Consider the following 15,124-nt stretch of genomic DNA (forward strand, 5'->3'; position numbering starts at 1 on the left):
CTGGTCTGGGTCAGACTACTCTTACCTCTTGTTCAGTGTGATTTCTACTTTGAAATTTTCTTAACTAACTGTGTGTCTCATGTGTACCCCTCTCCAGTCTGTGAGCCCAGGGTCTGGCCTTGCAAAACAAGCACACCGGGGAGAGGAGTTAGTCAATGGTGCTCAATCCTGGCGCACACTGGGATCACTGGGGGCTTGTGAACACTGTTAATGCCAAGGTCCCAGAGATTCGCACTTAATTGGTCAGGGTAGGACCTGGGGGTTGGCATTTTTTACAGGCCACTATTGTGATTCTGATGTGCAGCAGGGTTGAGAACATGGTCTACTACCCACTAAGGAGAGAGATGGAATACTGATTTGAAATTTGGGATACCTTTTCCCCATAGAAACGATGTTCTACATGGTGATTAGGTATCTTATGTACTAAAGTAGAGTGGCCTGATAGCCTTACGAGTCTAAAGTTTAGGATTTTTTTTAGAACTGTGTTATAAGTTCTAAACAACTAATTTTAAAATAAATATAGAGATGCATAAACTATATTTAAGTTGATGTAAGTTGGGAGTCTCCTGTACATACATACGTGTGTGTGTGTGTGTGTGTGTGTGTGTGTGTGTGTGTGTAGAGAGAGAGAGAGAGAGAAGACATCCCTGTCCAGGGATGATACTCAAAATATTTAATGTGCTACCAGCATGGACCATCTGAATATTAGCCTTGCGTATAATTATCAGTGTATCAGAAAGTCGATATATCTCTATAAAAGAGATCATGCTCTTTTTTCCACAAATATATTTGATTTGGTGTGATATAATTACCTACATTATATATTGTCTTTATGTTGATAAAAATATCCATTTCTCTATATATTGTTGGCTTCAGAGGTATGCCAAAAAAGTAATGTGAATGACTTTTAGGACAATTGCCATTTATGTGTGTGTATCAGTAAGGATTGCCCTTCAGAGGAACCACTTTCAGGATTATTTATGTGAATAATGCTACTAAATATCTTGGCCACTTCTCTTTCAGAAAAGGCTTCAGAATCCACTTCCTCTCCCATACGTGTTACATGTGGAATCACCATTTTATAATTACTCCTTAGTTGCTTGTTTTTACAAAAATCCTTACCAGGTATTTTCCTCTTTGTTTTACCCACCTTGTGTATCAGACTTAGCAGCAAGCTGTGCTTGGCAACTTCCAGAAGTCAAATTTGCCCTCAGAGCTGGAGTTTTACCATGAAGACTTTTAAATGTCTTTTTAAAAGACCATGCATTGGCTCTGAAGATAATTTCAAATGTAGATTTCTCAAAAAAGCACGTGTTCGTTTTTAAGCAAAGTCAACCTCCCTGGAATAAGTGTAGAGCCTCCCCAGTGGTGACTAAAGGAGAAGGAACTCACATAGATGTGTGTCTTTCATGATAAAATATCAGATAGTCCCCGATTTCCCACCTGGCAACTTCTATCAGTCCCGATGTGGAAGAACCGTCCATTCTTCTAGTGTCTGTGTTTGCTCACACTGATGTAATCAGAACAAATTGGTTACATAAGCCGCTTCTCTTCTGCTTACACAGTCTGAGATGGAAAATGAGTATGTGTGTGTACAGCTCAAAATTGTTTGTCTTTTACCGTGCTTGTATATCTTCCAAGCCTAACCCAAAAATGTATATGCCAGGGATTTCCAAACATCCTCTGTTCAGGGTGCCATTGATTGTCTTAGTAACTTTTTCCACGGTGCCCTAGGCCAAAAGAAATACTTAATAGTTCCATTTATTAAGTTGTTAGGTCCACACAACTTTTTTTTTTTTTCATGTTAAAACAATTTATTAAACTAGTAAGGAGAAGTTGGTAATTGAAATGACAATAAACAGTACCATTTACAGGAGAATCAAAAACCTCAAAATGCTTAGGGACAGATTTAGCAAAATAGACACAACACCTGAACAGTGAAAACTATACAATGTTTCAGAGAGAAACAAAGGAGACCTAAATAAATGGAGCGAAATATTATGTTCCTGCACTGGAAGATATTGTTTTCATATCAGTTCTTTCCAAATTGATTTATAGAATCAATGCACTCTCAATAAAAATTCCAGCAGGTTTTAAAAATATATAAATTGACAAGCTGACTCTAAAATTTATATAGAAGCACAAAAGACCTGTAATAGCTAAAACAGTTTTGAAATAAAAGAGCAAAGTTGGACGACTTACACAGTTGTCCTTGGTACCCTTGGGGGATTGGTTCCAGGACACCCCATGGATACCAAAACCCATGGATGCTCAAGTCCCTTTTATAAAATGGTATAATATTTGCATATAATCTGTGCACATCCTCCCATACTAGGTTTACACAACTTAATTGTAGTAGTTTGCAGGATGTCCTACAGATGCCGCTGTGGTTCCCTCGAAAAGTTACGATATCTTGTGTCCCTAGGAGTTTTCTGCGGAGTCTCAGGGTGTCTCAGCACACAGTTTGGGAACCACAGATGTATGTTTTACTGATTTTTTTTTGCTCTGTCTACAGTTCGTGACCCTGAAAACGCAACTCTTGGTTACTCAGTCCTCTGTACGGCTTCACTTTTGTGTCTCATTATTGTTGCTGCTTGCCTCTCATTGATTAGGTTTTTAATTGAGGCCGTACCCTTCTTTGCTGTTCGTCAGCCCTGCGAACCTGATGTCATGGTCTAGAAAGTGAAACATTCCTTTGCCCCAGCATTGGAGGAGGTCAGCCTTGAGGCTAAAGAGGCACTGTTTTCTGTGAATGCAGTTGATTTAGTATCTTTGGAACAGAATCACAAAGGAGGCAGAGAGGGGCGAATGTTTTTGTAGTTTAACTCTAAAAATGCTTTTGTTGACCAAGAGGCTTCACCAGCTCTGCTCAGAGAAACTACTCTGTTTCTCCCAAAGGTGTCGAACAAAACACTATCTTTGGCCTGAAAGTGCAGTGGATATCTACTTCTTAATTTCCCAACCCCAATGCTTTTTTAGCTATGTAACGCCCTCTAACCTTGAAGAAGGATTCTTATTTTCATAAAATTCATTGGAGCTGGTGGTCAGATCTAGTAAAATGAATTAAACCTCTACTGTACTGGGGATTTTGCCTTCTTAATGTCTGTCTATGATTTAAAGGGAGATTTCCTAGCTTAAAGGAATCTCCCAGTTTCATCAGCAAGTAGAAGGTGCAGTTTTCAATCCAACCCCTGAAGATTTACATGTTCAGATGGAAAAATGCCAGAGTAAAATCTAGGAAGAGGAAGTTACCAAACCTGATAGAATAGACAAAAGGTATTTTACTGTAGAAGGTCCATGTTCCTCTTATCTAGGTGTGTGTGTGTGTGTGTGTGTGTGTGTGTGTGTGTGTAGCACTGTTTAATGTGCTAAGGATACTCTTTGGTTTTCTTTGGCTTTAAGTGGGGTACTCTGGATTGCTTTGAGACTCTCTTGAAAGCTAGGACCTCTTCCCTAGGAAAATGTATGCTGTACATGAGCACATAGTTTTGCAAACATTTTTCATTGTGGGAGAGGCGAGTAGAGTACAATCCCATAACATGATCAATAACTTCTGGCTCTGTAGAATGTGGACTGTGACACCCGAGACCAGGGGTTGGCAAACTTTTTCTGTATAAAGGGCCAGATAGTAAATATTTCTGGGTTGGTGTGCCATGCAGTCTCTGTTGCAACGATTCAAGTCTGCTGTCAGAGAGGGAAAGCACCCATAAACAATGTGTAAATCGATGAGCAGAGTGCCGTGTTCCAATGAAACTTTATTTACAAAATCAGGCAATGGGCCAGGCCATGGTTTGCCATAACCTGTTCTAGACCATCAAATACAAAACTCCAACTGATTAATTCTATGTATAGAGTTCTTCCATTTAGTGAGTATTTAGTTCAACTGCTGTTGAGGCAGATTAGGAAGATGGACATAGGAAAATTAATTCTGAAAAGATGGGGACTGTTCAATCCCATGAAAACTGCCTCTTAATTTCCTCAGGTAAATATTCTGCTCTGGAAGCCAATGGGACAATTCTCTTCAGATTAAATTGAGAATCCACCTTTTGCATTTCTATGCAATAACTTACTTCGCAACATGGAAATAAAGGCACACTTCTCCTACACGTTCACCGCATTCTCGTCTCTTAGCTTTGCATTTTGTTTCTCTTGGTGGTGTGATTCATGTGCAAGGAGAATCATGAACCCAGACACAAATCATTTGGTTTTCCTTCTTCCTGAACTGCATCAGATTTGAGAATTTGGGAGGCCACTTTAACCTCGGAAGTAGAAGGTAGATAGAATTCTTAAAATCTTCCAATTCATCCACCTCATCTGTTCGGCTGTCTTTGAAGAGAGTGATAAAGAATAGTTTGGGGTCAAAATACTTGTTCTCAGGTAGACTTAGAGCTATAGGAGACGCAGACCTACCCCTTGAATGCTATCCCTGGGCTTGGAGAGAGGAGACCGCTTTACCTTACTCCTTTTTTACGGGGCCTATGCTGGATGCCTCCTTTCTGATGTGACTGTCTTGGGTTGCCAGCCTTGCTTGAAGCTCTGGGCTCCACAGCCCTTGGTGAAAGTTCTGTTTTCTCCATGGGACTGTAACAACTGTATAATTTGCTTTGCTTCTGTCAGTAATTATCCTCTTTGCTGTACAGAATGCTATACAAATAACAGTCTGCCAGTTACCTAAGCTGTCTCTATTTTCTTCTTCCAGGACAACACATCTTCCTTAAAGCTATAGTCTCTTTACTGTCCAAAAACATTTTTTTTTTCCTGCTACATCATCAGGCGAACATAAAGTACACTTAAAATGATACCCGGAAACTCCTTAAGAGAGCATATTTAAGTATTTGATCTGGCAATTTACCTAAAAGAATGTTTTCTCTTCACCTAGGGAAATAAAACCTGAATTCCAGAGCCTTCAAAATGAAACTATCCTTCTGGGGGAAGCATATTGCCACCAAATACACCACTCACCACCTGTTCCTGGTGTCTGCAAAGAAGATGTGTCATTTTTCTGAGGTTTAGAGAGTCTGTTTACAGGTCTACAAATATCATTCTACCATTGCAGGTTTTCTAATGGAGCCATTTGGAATCAAGACTTCAGCTGGGGTTTATCTTTTCAGTTCCTGACCCAAACTCCTTTTGCAAGCAACATTTCTCTAAAAGCCTTTTTTGTATCTGAGGGAAGAGAACTGAGGGAAGAGAACTGGGCCTCAGAAAAAACATAAAGCAAGGTCAAGGACTTCGTGATAGGGATTCTTTTCTTTAAAAAGAAGCCGACAGCACCGCATAACACAAACATGTGTTAACAGAATTTAAAAATATCCAGCCTTGTTCCCTTGGACTGTCAGTATCTTGACATCACTTGTATTTGTCATTTGAACTAGGATATCAAGCCCTTTATTCTTGGGAGTTTACAGTTTGATTTTGGGAGATTTGCACTGTATTTCTTTCTTACAGTTGTCAGTATGGACATATGTCTCTGTGGACAGTTAATCTTGACACACGTGAGCTTTGCCCAGGTTACACTTTTGCATTTCTGGGTTTCAAGGTCTCTTTCGAGGAATGAGGCTAATGCTCTTATGCCTTGGAGACTGAGTTCAGGGAAAGCACGGGGCAGTTTAAGGCACTTACTTGTGTCTTAATATAGGAGAAAACAAAACAAAACAGAACTTCCTAAGTAATCCCCAGGGTTTGTGGCTTCGGCCAGGCCACCAGGGTCTTTTCTGTTTTTCTTGAGTGCATTTGCTTGCTATTCCTCTGCCGTTTACAGATGCCCTGGGCTGACTTAACACTTCTGTGGAAAGGAAGTGATCCAACCATTTTCATATATCAAAAGTCAGAATCAGCAGTTTTGCATTGGTCTTGCCTACACGGACTCTATTGTTCTCGGATCGTGAAATGGTGAGGGACAGCTAAGAGAACTTGTAGCAAAGCTCTCATTCACAGTATAAGACCTTATAATAAAACTTCCATTTGGCCTTTAAAGAAGAGCAGCTGGGTTGGATATGTCTTCCTCCGAAGTCATATTCTACTGTGGCCAGAAATTAACAATTAGCATCATTTGGTCACTACCAGTGTTTGTGTTGGAGCCTGCAAGCTATTTCAACAGAGCAAGTCAAGCCACTGCCATAGGGGATTGTCATTGGACTTTGTAGTTTAAGGCTGAACAGTGATGTGAAATTGTGCTTGGGGGCTCGAAGAAAAGATAAATGGAAAGGGCTGGCACCCCATGGAAGAGCAAGCTGATAAGAGAAGCAGACAGATATATCCCTTAATTTATTTTCAGTAATACTATAAAGATGATCTCCTACGGGAAAATCCATCAAAAAACCAAGCCTTTATTATTATTTTTTTTCTTCAAAATACTGAACTATAAGAGGATTCAGAGAGTGGCATAAATTTGGATATCAGAAAATTTTCTCTTGTTTCCCTAGTGTTACTGATTCTACAGAGACCATTTAAACTGATGGCACCCAGAAAAAAAGGTAGATGATTAGAGGGGTGATAAAGCATTTTGAGAGCATGCAACCCATCTATCAGCTGCCTTCTGGGTAAGGAAAAATGAATACAAACCCGAGCCTCCTAACGTTTAGTTCCAGGGGAAACGTTTTTAAGAAAGGTGGACACCGAAGGTTATCTGACGAGCATACTTTTCTCACAATGCAGAGAACCATGCATGTTCACAGAAGTACACTACAGGTCTTCACCAGAAGAGCTAGAATTTATAATTTAAAACAAACACTCAAAGCTAGTTTGAATTTTCAGAAGCAGTGTGGAAGAAGTGGTTGCTCTATTTTCTTTTCTTCTGATCTCAAGTTGCCTATTGTATGTTCAATTCTCGGGGAGGTAAGAGATAAGGGCACAGAAGTTGTTTCCAGACTATATTCATTGGTGCTTCTGGGGGGGGGGGGAGTCTCTTGTCAAAGAGGGAGGGAAGAGAGTGTGATAAAGGTCAACCTTGCCTATCTGAAACCCCTGTCAAACTCCAATCAGAATATCTGGCTATCAATATTGTTCCCTTTAACTGGAAGTCTCTGTGGCTATTAAAGTCTTGGGCACTTAGGATGAAATGACCCATTGAGGACCACAAACAGCCCAAGAATCTGGGAGCTGTCTTCAACAGTATCTGTGTGTCCCTGATGTTTGCTGTCTTGAGTATGCTAACGGGGCTTGGAAGCAGAAGGGCAAGAGAGGGTCATGTATTTGCATTTTTAGGCACGCATCATTTGAAAGAAAATGCAGACACTGATCTGTGACGGCCACGCATATAGATCCTTCAGTTGGTTATTACTGTAAAGTGGTTGAGAGTAACCTGACCTCAGTGACAAGGAAGTGGTGTCACTGGGATCTTGATGGGCAGTGGAATTTCTAAATTTCTACATTTGCAGAGGCGGGAACTGTCATTTTTGTTCATTGACACATAGGAAAAAAATAAAGCTCTTTGGACAGTGTTAGCACAGAGAAGGGTGCGTTCTGAGGCTCAAGCTGAAGGTCCCCACTGCTGGGTTTTACAAAGGTTGCAGGTGGAGAACAGGAGTGGGTCCCTGGGGAAGCCCTTGGGAGCTGGAAACTGAGATAGTGTACCTGTCGTGAATGGAACGCAAGGGAACATTCAGACATCAGACGGATCGTATCAGGTGCCTTCTGCACACTCATCAAAAATCTGCGGTGAATTCTGACAGTGGTACCTTTGCCATCAAACCAAATTTAACAGCTGGGGTTCCACAGCAGCCATTTCAGAACTATTTGTGTCAAAATGTTACATTTGGCAACAATTTGTCGCGTTCGCAGCCAATCTCTGTGTGAAAGCCACCCGAGGAGGCTCGATTAAGAAAATTCAGACAATTTATCCGTCATCTTATCCATGTGTTTGTTTTATTCTCTAGTCTCAAATTTATTTTCTGAGTGGAGTGATTTTTCCCTATGAACTGGAATGATGAAGTGATGTTTTAATAAAATAGGTATTTTTAGAGGAAAAATGTTTTCCTTCTGTAATTAACTTCCACAATTGGGACATATTTCCTACACTACGGAATCATCACATGGGGTCATTTAAAGCTGAAAGAGGGGTTGGGGTATATCAACAGTTCAAGTTGTTTATTTAAATACATGAACATTTTTCTATATATTTTGTGAAAATATTGATGAGATGCTAGATATATACCTACTATATGGAATTGAACTTTACAAGAACTTTAGTTTTATAAGTGGGGTCCCCAGCTTCCTTTGTGCTTCAGTTTTACTGCTGAAAATGCTGCTTTCATTTATAAATCTGGTTTCATATGGAAAAAAAAAACCCCACCTTTTTCTTGCCTCGTGTGAATTTTATGAGACCTTTTTTATTTGTATATATGATTGACTGTTTTCCTGTGCTGCACCCCAGCTTTGGTGTTAAGCCATGTTTACTGTAAAGACAGCTGTTGGGCAAGTGGAAACATGCCTGGTCTTACAGTCCCTTGATGCTAGAAGAAAGTACTTCTAGATGCTAGTTAGGAGGCCCTGCTATCTCTTCCTGGAACCTGATATATTCTGAAAGGAGATCGGAGAGGTTGTCACCCCTATCCTTCGAAACCCGTCTCTGGCACTGTGTCTCTGGAGAGTGTGAAATAGAAGACTGACTCCCATTTTGTGGATCCCCTCATCTTTCCTGCCATGTAGAGCACACTGCTGCCTTTCCTGGTGAACTTCATCTCTTCTCTGTGGATTGCCATATCTTTTCTTTATGGCTGAGGTGGGCTGGGCCGTGAAGTATGGAATTCATTATAAGTTTATACAGTAAAGACCTTTGAAGACTGTGGGTAGAATGTTCCCATGCCTTTGAGGTGCATGTTACATCTCTGTTTTGGCCTTGGGGACTTTTTGCTTGTGAGCTGAAGAAGGAAAGAAGAACTTGGGGGTCTATCCCTAACTCTGTGTGTGTTTTTCTACATGCGTATGTGTGGGGCAGCCTCCTTAAGGGGAAAACCTTCCTAACCATTGTATAGGGAAAGGGGAATTATGAATATCAATTGATAACTTCCAGCCAAAGCTTCAGTATTGTACTTAAAAATACCTGTTTTGAGGGGACGTGTACCTTTTGTCGTCTTTCCCGTGTTAGCTTTGGGGGGGCAGGCATTTTCATTTTAGCCTAGCTTTCCTCTTACCCAGGTTGTGTGCATTGCTGCTGTTGTTTTCGTTTAAACTACCGCTTATTGTAATTGGTGATGTTATCTCAAAATCTCGAAACCAAGGAAATATTGGGTTGGCCAAAAAGTTCATTCCCGGAAGCTAATGCGCAGGACTTGAGGTAGATGCAAGTATTAGCATTGATGTAGGTTAAGTTTTAACAGAGTTACCAGAAATATCCTGGATTGAGGGATAAAGTGGCCTTAAAGAGGTCATGGTTGCTTTTAATATTGGGAGAAGCCACCTGTCCTAGGTCCTTATTCTTGAGAAACTCATCTTTTCATGTAAATGCTGTTGGTGGGCATACTTCACAGCCTGGATGGTTGGCCCCTAGCAGTCAGTAAACAAGGAATTATAAAAATTGCCAAAGGTGGGAGTAATTTTCTCTGACATAGGTCATTCAGTGGTGAAATTTCCAGACTATCGTGCACAAAGCATAACTTTATAATCCACCAACCCTTTCTGATCTGAGAGCACAGTAAACGAAGAACAAGGTTCTGATGTGCCGCAAAGCAGTTCTTGGAATCTGTGTTCTTGACCAAGGAGATAGCTGAGGTGTCGAACCACGTGATTATTACGCCGCTCGTACGGCGACCGCTCTGGCCTCCCTCCCACCACCTCAAGGAAAATGAGAATTTTCAAAGGAAAATGAAATCGAGAGATTAGGTCACACTTGGACTCCTCTGTGGATGAAGAGCTGACACTGATTTCCTATCTCAGGATACTCTTCAGTTTCCTACTGCTGCTGAGGAACGGGCTGCACACCCTGTATCTGGTCTCCGGATGTTCGTGTTCATGTGTGTAAGGCTTCACTCCAGGGGTGTTGTTTTCCATGTCGGGTCAATCTATGAACTGACTCGAATAACATGATGAAGATGGAGAAGATAGTAACAATGTCAAAAGACACCCCGCCACCTCTTTCTGTCAAAGTGCTTGCCCTGCGTTCACGGCTAGAACAAAGAACTAAGTCTTCAGGAGCCAGGTGTCCTCGAAAGAAAGGGTGTGTTGATCTCACAGGAAAATGTACAACCAATAAAAGACATTTCAAAAAGGGCAGTGAATCTATATTAATTGGGTTGTTCGTGGAAATCCTTTGTTCCAGAAATGCTGCTTTTATGTGTAAATGCCCTGCAGGTAAAAGCTTTGCTGGAGCTCTGTATTCTCTTGTTCGCTCATCCATACTACCCCACTTCCCAAACATATGGGACAAAGCATAACAAAACAACAGCATCACAGTCTTGAAGACTCATTAGAAAGCCAGTTCATCTGCAGGGAACTGCAGACTCGATATTCCTAGGTTAGACGTGAAGGCCATTGTTTCATTATGAAAATCAGATGGCTCGTGGTGGGGATGAGTCCAGATGGCTGAAGTGAAAGGATGAAGACCAAGACTTTCTGGCTTCCATGTGTTCCTGACACCGAACAATAGTGAACAATAGGCCATCTAGTTATTTGAGTTTTTCCTGGTCCTATACGTAATGCATGTAATATTAGGAAATTTGTCTTACACCTTTGGGTAGTGCCGCTGCCTGCAATGTAGATGTTCTGGGAAAGAAAAGGTTATTACATTACAGGTAAACAGGGTTGGGTCTGCAGAGTTCTCTGATTTCTCCTGTAAACTGAGTGGCTGGACCTAACTGGCTTGTATCCACGTTACTCCAGTTTAGAGAAGAATTGCTAGATCTTAATGTTAACAGTTTGAGTGGATCACCACTTATATCTGGAGGCACGCACTCACCTCTCTCTTGCTTGTTGCTTAAACAAGTTGGTGTTGCTGAATCAGGAGGTGACTCTTTTAAAAGTCCCTAGTATTTCACCTCAGATTTACATCACTTCTACAGTTTGTTGGAATACAAAGTGGAGGGCTCACCTTACTTCTGCCGATATCATTCAAATGACTTTCCAATGACAACACACTCTATTATGCTGATTTTGAAGTCCTTCTCCCCCTGGAGCGTATTAAGATTGCTGCAGTCCATCATCTTTCTTAGGTGATGGGCCTTCCTTGGCTTTAGGAATTTTAAGTTCCTCTGAGGGGTGAGGTGGGTGGAGGGGAACGGCATGAACACACACAAGATTCTCAGGCATCATATATGAAAGCTATTTTACCCATTTCTCCATTTTCCACAGGAATTTACAGCCATTCCATATTTTCATACCTTAACATATCATCAGATAGTTAAAATGTGTTTCTTTTGATGGGGATAAGGCCTTCTTTCTTTCTTTCTGATTGTCTTGGGAAAGTTTTAAAGAGCTGAAGGGCCTCAAACACTTTGCCTAGTGCTGAATGTCAACAAAGGTTTCACTTTGCCTCAACACAGCTCTCTCCTTCCATTATTCTGGTGCTCAACGCTCTCATCTCTTAGTTTAAGGTCCAGCCTTAAACTAAGAGATCAGACTTGTGTGGCAATAAACCCAAATTAGAAATGTCTAGTGCTGGGGCCTGCCCACACAATGGTGTCCTGATGGCCATTCAAGAAATAAGCTGGAGTGTAAGGAATGTCTTTCATGAATATCCACAGAGGAAGGTAGCAGCGTGAAGAACTTAAAGAAAAAGGACAGAGTGTAAGGACAGGGAACCAGAATCTGCCTCTAAGAAGCAAAAGGTTGCTTTAAAAAAAAAAAAAAACCTTTTTGCAGTTTTGGTATAATGATTATACAATGCCAGGAATAGGCAAGAGCAGACTTTCCAGTTGGTCTGGTGGGCACTCTTCATGAAGTTAGAGCTAGAACTCTACAAGCAAAACCAATTCTCACTCACCCAATGGGCATTAGCTCTGGAATCCCTTTTCAGAAGTGAAGTAGCCATGCTAGTTTTGGGAAGCTTTGCCCTACCCTAGAGTTTGCCTTCTGGGACCTTGCTCTTCAGTGCCATCGCCCGGGAGCTTGCTGACAACCCACGGAAGAACCTGGCGGGCAACACTATCCCCAGGTGATTCATATTCACGTTGTAGCTTGAGAAGGAGTCTTGGTCTATCCAGCTCATCCAATTTTGAAGTTTCAGTTGTCAGACCTCAAATGTCGTTGCAGTGCTTTCAACATTTACCCCACGTTACAGACAAAAGATGCCTCAGGAAGTGATCACCAGATTTATAAAGTAGAGTATCTATATTGGATGGAGGAATATATGTGTGAAAGTGTATTTAAATATATCAGCACTCTGATGTTTGGTTAAATACAGCTCCACCACACCCCCCCCCCTTTTTTTTCATTGCAGGATTATTGAAAGGAAGTATCATGAAGGGAAAAAATAACCCTTATGCTTGAACGCCTTTAAACCAGTTACAGACAAACAGGGTTTTATCGATTCCAAATGGAATGCTGCTTTAGGGATGCAGAGCATTGTGTAGGCTTCATAGTGAAGGAGGTGGTGAGCATGAAGTTTAGAGAATGACCAGAAGAATTTGCTTCCAAGTTTCCAAATTCAGTGACTTCCTGGTATTATCTGGGCCTTCATGCACCTCACCGTGGGTTTCTCTGCACTGACAGTGTATCCAGAAACTTCTTTGGTAAGTGGTGGCTCTCTGTGTCCCAAGGGAGGTGGGGTCAGCGCTTCATGCTACTCGCCTTAGTCAGCTGAGCTCAGGGCAGTTCATTTTCCTACATTCTAGCGTGAGCCTGTGGCCTGGGAGGCAAAGAGCTGTCCGTAGACAAGAACTTGTTAAACCACTTGACCTTTTCAACAGCTGCAGAACTGCTTACTGAGAACATGCCATCTCTCTCGACTCCTCCAATATGTCAGCCAGGAAAGTCAAGCCAGTGACACTGCGTGATTTCGAGAACTTCTGAACAATTCACAACTTTCGCTGTAAAGGGGCTAGATTGGTCTCGCTAGTCAGATAGTGATCTTTGGATAGTCTCTCCTCTCCTTGACTCATTCACTGGAATCAACAAAAATACCGATTTGCCAGATTCCCTAAACTATAAACAAGAATAGATGAGGTCAGTTTCAAGCCACAAACCTAGGGCAAGTGGCAACGTCTGTTTGCCAATAGCAAAGAACATAAATTCTGTTCATGCATGTAAGCAATTTCTCGAAAATCAAGGAGCCCGTGAGTTTTAATTTAGCTTATCTGAAAATTATGCTTGTGTGCAAAAATATCTATGATTCACGACATACTTCTGCAGGATAATCTGAGTTGAAGTACGACTTGATCATGCTCATAAAATGGGTAAAGAATTATTTTAAAATAGTGAAAAAAAAGTGTGAAGCAACTGAGCAAGAGATAAGCTTTGAGTTGGTATGGAAACAAGGAGAATGTCCCCAGGCTAGAGCCACGTTGGCTGTTTTAAATCTTGGCTCCATCTCTTACTCGCTGTGTGACCTAGGACACATGTCCTCAGCTCTCTGTCCTTCAGTTTACTCGTTCTTAAAACGGAAATAATAATAGGGCCTACTTTAGAGAGTGCTTGTGAGAATTAAGTGAAATGTAGCCTGTAAAGCACTTAATCCAGTGACTGCCACATCGTCACTCAATAAGTTTTTCTTAATGTCATCCTCTGATCACATCCTTTTTCAACAAATACAATTGAACAGAAATGCGGGTATTTTAGACCATCTAACCCAATGCATCGCAATAATACTTGGCTTGTGTTGGCGGAACATGCAGGAGTTCATACACTGAAGCCAAATCTCATTTTGTCACAAACAAATGTTCATATTTTTCAGTTTGTATATCAGATTAAAAACTTTGCTCACCTCCTCACATCGGCGAGAAAACCAGCATTTTTACTTCTGCAAACCTTGCTTTGTGAGATTAAAACAGTGACAGAACCACGTTTAAATGGCAAATCCAACATATATTGAAAGAAATTTTCAAGATATTCATTAAGACTGAAATAAGATATATAAGGAAAAAAGGCTACAGATAATAAAATACTATAGATTGCTGGAATATGCTTTAAATGCTGAAAACATAGAAATAATTTTAAATAAAAATTTCTTTGCAGTTTATCCAATACTTGAGAAAGCCTCCCATGTGGGTCAAGACCTTAAAAAACTTATGTATTTTGTTTTTTTAAACTGAAGTACAGTTGATTTACAATGTTGTGTTAGTTTCAGGTGTAAAGCAAAGTGATTCAGTTATATATATATGTTCTTTTTCGGATTCTTTTCTATTATACGTTACTATAAGATATTGAATATAATTCCCTGTGCTATACAGTAGGTCCTTGTTGTTTATCTATTTTATACAGTAGTGTATATCTGCTAATCCCAAACTCCTAATTTATCCCTTTTCCCCTCTTTCCCCTTTGGTAACCATAAGTTTATCTTCTAAGTCTGTGAGTCTATTTCTGTTTTGCAAATAAGTTCATTTGTATCATTTTTTAGATTCCACATATAAGTGATATCATATGATATTTGTCTTTCTCTGTCTCACTTCACTTTGTATGATAATCTCTAGGTTCATCCATGTTGCTGCATTATTTTATTCTTTTTTTTATGGCTGAGTAATATTCCATTGGTATATACCATTGGTATATGGTATACAGCATATCTTCTTTATCCATTCATCTGTCAATGGACATTTAGGTTGCTTCCATATCTTGGCTATTGTGAATAGTGCTGCTATGAACATTGGGGTGCATGGGTCTTTTCAAATTAGAGTTTTCATGTTTTTCGGATATATGCCCAGGAGTGGGATTGCTGGATCATATGGCAACTCTCTTTTTAGTTTTTAAAGGAACCTCCATACTGTTCTCCATAGTGGCTGCACCTATTTACATCCCCAGCAACAGTGCAGGAGGCTTCCCTTTTCTCCACACCCTCTTCAGCATTTATTATTTGTAGACTTTTTTAATGATGGCCATTCTGATCAGTGTGAGGTGATACCTCACTGTAGTTCTGATTTGCATTTCTCCAGTAATTAGCAATGTTGAACATCCTTTCATGTGCCTGTTGGCCATCTGTGCAGACATTGTTATTCTACTTTATTCTCAGAGAAAGCACCAAGCATATATCAGTGGG

General features: G+C 40.6%; 1 protein-coding gene across 2 annotated transcripts in view; it reads left to right on the top strand.

The window, feature by feature from the left end:
* The window catches only part of MAP2K6 (mitogen-activated protein kinase kinase 6), a 135,022-nt gene extending 124,813 nt beyond the window's left edge, over positions 1 to 10,209 (top strand). For both annotated transcript variants that reach the window (XR_014257830.1, XM_082442951.1), the window contains exon 13: positions 4,880 to 10,209. The gene's annotated coding sequence lies outside the window, so the exon portion shown is untranslated. The remainder of the gene's footprint in view (positions 1 to 4,879) is intronic.
* The last annotated feature ends 4,915 nt before the right edge of the window (positions 10,210 to 15,124 follow it).

Source organism: Balaenoptera physalus (assembly GCF_965194825.1).
Source record: "Balaenoptera physalus genome assembly, chromosome: 20".
In the NCBI taxonomy this organism is placed as follows: domain Eukaryota; kingdom Metazoa; phylum Chordata; class Mammalia; order Artiodactyla; family Balaenopteridae; genus Balaenoptera; species Balaenoptera physalus.